Below are 4,408 nucleotides of genomic sequence, written 5' to 3'. Positions count from 1 at the left end.
CCCGACACCGGTTAGGGGTGGTACTCGGAGAGTATTAGAGGACAAATATCGGCCATAGGATATGGGATCACCAGACGCGGAGCACTGATCCCTCACTTTGGATCACCGGACTACTTTGTTGTAGGGCGCAGAGTACTGATCCCCCGATGCCGGCCATACCCAGTCTCAGATGCTTGCACGAGTGCTGTAGCGTGTGGGGCAGTTGCATCATGCATACGCATATCATGTGCATGTTATATATGTACTGGACCATACTGATCCTGCATTTGATTGCTTATCTGTTTGATTCTTGATTGTTGCATTTTGTTCGTATTTACGGTGTTTTCCGCTGCGTGGATTTCCTTCGTACGGGATTTCATGTGTATGATTGGGTTTTCTCGAGGTGAATTCATATAGCATGCATGTGTTAGTTGTTAGTTGCTATGGCCATGTAGGCCTTAGATTATTATATGTTGCCTGTGATATGTCTAATTGTGTCTAAAGGACGTGTAGTCCTTATTTCGACCGTATGTGACCGTGTATATTTATTTGTATTCAGGGAATTGTCAGGGATACTGGGGAGGTGCTGTCGAAATTTTTCGGACGACTATCTCCTGGGTCGTGACACTTTGTCTGGTCCAACCAAATGGAACTAAGAATCAAATTCTCAAACTCATAGAATCAAATTCTCAAACTCATTTTAAGTCCTTCAGAAATTTATAGTGCGTATGATCCAATAGGTTCCTGGTTATGTTGGTCGTCCGTGATTAACTATTAATTATGGAACAATCATGAGTGACACCTAGTAGTACATCATAACCCCCAATTGATCAAAAAATCAACGATTAATTCCAGAATCATTTTTAAATTCTTCAGCAGCTATAATAAAACATGCCTCATTCCTTTCACAGACTTGTACCCACTTAGTTCAGAACATGGTCTATATGTGTCAGTCTCCACTAGGCTGACTACGTCACACCTAGCCCAAGCTTATTTTCTTGTCCTGTGAATTCAAGTTACTTGTACATGTGTCTAAGAATGTCATACTTTTGATATGTGATGCTTTAACCAAAGACTTTCAGTAACAATTCTAACAAACAATCGTAGAGTATACGTTTCTTTTTATAAAGAGTGATGAATCCTCTGTGGCATATTCAAACACCTTCGGGCAGTTCAACTTATACCTAATCATCCCGGGTCCACATCTCCTCAGATATGTTTGCTTAAGATGTCATAGTATAAGCTTCCATAACTAAGGTGACTTGAATACCGCAAGTCAAAGGAAACTCACACTTAAACTGCACTGAGATCTTCATTAACATATGCATAGAACCATATGAATGTTGGGATCGTCCCGGTGCAATGCGTGTGTCTATACGTTTCATAAACGTGAGCAGCGGAAATATAACAAATAATTAAACTAATTATTATCATACACACGCATGCATAGCAGGAAATAATAGCATATAAGGCATGACAGGAAATTAAAATTTTTCTGAATAAAATTTATTCTACTTGCACAATTAAAATTTACAAAATAAAAGTATTCTAAACGTGTACCTCGCGATGACAATGTTGAGCCATGTTGAATCAATTGAGCGATCCTCGTCCGAGTCCGGCCTCTACTGGTGATCCACACGCCAAGCTCCCGTCTGGACGGCTTCAGAAGCCACGAGTCAATGACGATGATCAATGACGAACGAATCGAGAGAAGCCTTATTCCGGAAACTATTAGGATCGAGGCATTCACTAGAGGGGGGTGAATAGCGTCTTTTGATTTTCTCTGCAAGTTTGTTAGCGGAAGCAAAAAGATAAAGATAAATTACAAAGAAACAAACGCTAACCCGGTCGATTTACTTGGTATCCACCTTAACGAGGTGACTAATCCAAGGATCCACACACACAGCCGATGATTCCACTATAAGAAAAATCTCCTTCTCGAATCACACTTCGAAGGCGGAGAAACCTTCACAACACGACGTCCTCCTCGTACAAGATTTTTAGTGAAGTATGAGAGGAAGAGAAGAGCTTTTACAATATCAGAGAGCAGTAGAGAAGATGAAAGAATATGATTCTTTTTCTCTGCGACGTTGACCGCTCTTTTTATAAAATTCAGTGCAACAGTCGACTGCTCCTAGGGCCAGTCGACTGATGGGCTTCAACGACAATTAAATATGCATTTAATTCGTCAGTTGTCACCCCAACGACAGTATATCAGTCGACTGCTCCAAAGCCAGTCAACTGGTCCCAATCGACTATCCACTCGATTGATCTTTCTGTTCTTGGCTGATCAACCCCAGTCGACTGCTGGCAGGGCCAGTCGACTGCCCAAGCTGAAAACTCATATTCCAGCTTCTTCTTCATCCCTTAGCCTTGACACAAGTCTTCAAACGCCTTCCACAAGCCTCCCTGCACTCGCTTGAGACGTTTCCCTCGACTTTGTCGTGCTAAGACTTCTCTTGCCAAGAGGCCTCGCCTCCGGGACTTCACCTTTGCCAAGAGGCCGCGCCTCCGGGACTTCACCAAATGCCAAGACTTCATTCTTGGACTTTCCTGTGAACTCAAGTCACACATGTTAGATCACAAACATTGTCTAACTTAACCTGATTTAGCCAAACATTAAAATCCACATTGCTTGGGGCAAAATTGTCTCAACAATCTCCCCCTTTTTGATGTTTGGCAAAAATCATTTAAGTTAGGTCTTTAAATACAACATGTATAATATCACAATAAGTACTTTCAATAATCATGCTCAATAAGAGTTAATCAAGTAAGCATAAACATTAAGCATTAGTAAGTAGCCATGAATAATCATGAAGGCCTAACTTTCCATTTCATTCTCCCCCTTTTTGACATACAGCAAAAAGAATCAGGGAATATCAGAGCAAATAATGGATAAGTAGTCAATCTTTTCAAGAGGAATGAATTATGACTAATGTTATAATTTTCTCCCCCTTAATCCTTACTTCTCCTTTGTTCAAGCACTAAAAACATAAGATTAAACACTCAAGCTCATTAGTGAACAAGGAGTATATTAAATAATTCAAGATGGAATCAAAAATTCATTGAAAAGTTAGCATGATTCAGGAGAACAGAGAAATCAGTCGACTGATTATCATCACCAGTCGACTGATGCCTGATAAACTGATTTTCAGTGCCAACTTTGAAAAGCCTTAATTAATTCATGTTAAATCAGAAAAATAAGAAATTAGACATTCGGAAAGGAACTCCGGCGGTTGCGCGAGGAAGAAGGCAGCTTCCTCCTCTGTTTCGTCGCAGCACGTCCGACGACAACCACAGCGCAAACAGCGGCGTTCTCTGGCGGCCTTCCAGCAGTGCAAATCGGCTACAAGCAGAGTGGCCACGCAGCAGCTCCTCCCATTGCTTCTCCGGCGAGGCATCACAGGGGAAAGAGGCGGCGTCTTCGTGAAGAAGATGAACAGAGGCAAAGCTCTGTTTTTTCTCGAGCCGTCGAAAGAACCAAAATCGCAATGCCTTTTTATCCAAAACAGTGGTTTTAATTAACCTAGGTTTTTCCCTTGCGGCTACAGTGAACCGGTGGAAAAGAAAAAACAAACCACGTGAACAAAATTAGGGTTTAGTTTAAACCGGGTTTGGTTCAAACTCAAATGGTATAACAAACTGGTTCATTTTTAATTCGCTTGGTTCACTAACCAAATGAACTCCGATTTGACCCAAACTAATTTTGTTCGATTCGTCTTCACAAGACGAAGCTTCTCATCTCTTCCATTTTGCCAAAACTCTTCCATCATCAATCAAATCAAGTTGGTTCAATTCTATTCAAAACTAAATCATTTGGGTCACTAACCAAACGACCTCTGATTTGAACGAAATCAATTTCATTCGTTTCGTCTTCGTAAGACGAGTTCCATCATATTGTCCTTTGTCCAGTTCAACCAGACTTTATTTCTCTCGTTCTGAGAATCCAATTCTCAAACTCGTTTTAAGTCCTTCGGAGAACTTGTTGTGCGAGTGACCCAATAGGTTTCCGGCTATGTTGGCCGTCCGTAATTAACCATTAATTATGGAACGATCATGAGTGATACCTAGTAGTATATCATGATCCCCAATTGACCAAAAAATCAACGATTGATTCCAGAACGTCTTCTAAACCCTTCAGCAGCTCTAATTAAACGTGCCTCGTTCCTTTCACCGTCTTATACCCGCTTGGTTCAGGACTTGGTCTATGTGTCGGTCCCCACTAGGCTGACTATATCACACCTAGCCCAAGCTGCTTTCTTGTCCTGTGGATTCAAGTTACTCGTACACGTGTCCAAGAGTACCATACTCTTAACATGTGATGCTTTGACCAAAGACTTTTAGTAATAATCCTGACAAGCGGCCGCAGGGTATACGTCTCCTTTTTCAAGGAGCGGTGAATCCTCTGTGGGCTATTCAAACACCTTCG

Source organism: Curcuma longa, chromosome 5, assembly GCF_044706935.1.
Source record: "Curcuma longa cultivar G26 ecotype Majalengka, Jawa Barat chromosome 5, ITB_CL_G26_1.1, whole genome shotgun sequence".
Lineage (NCBI taxonomy): Eukaryota > Viridiplantae > Streptophyta > Magnoliopsida > Zingiberales > Zingiberaceae > Curcuma > Curcuma longa.
The sequence above is the reverse complement of the archived record's forward strand: the minus strand, read 5'-3'. Positions refer to the sequence as shown.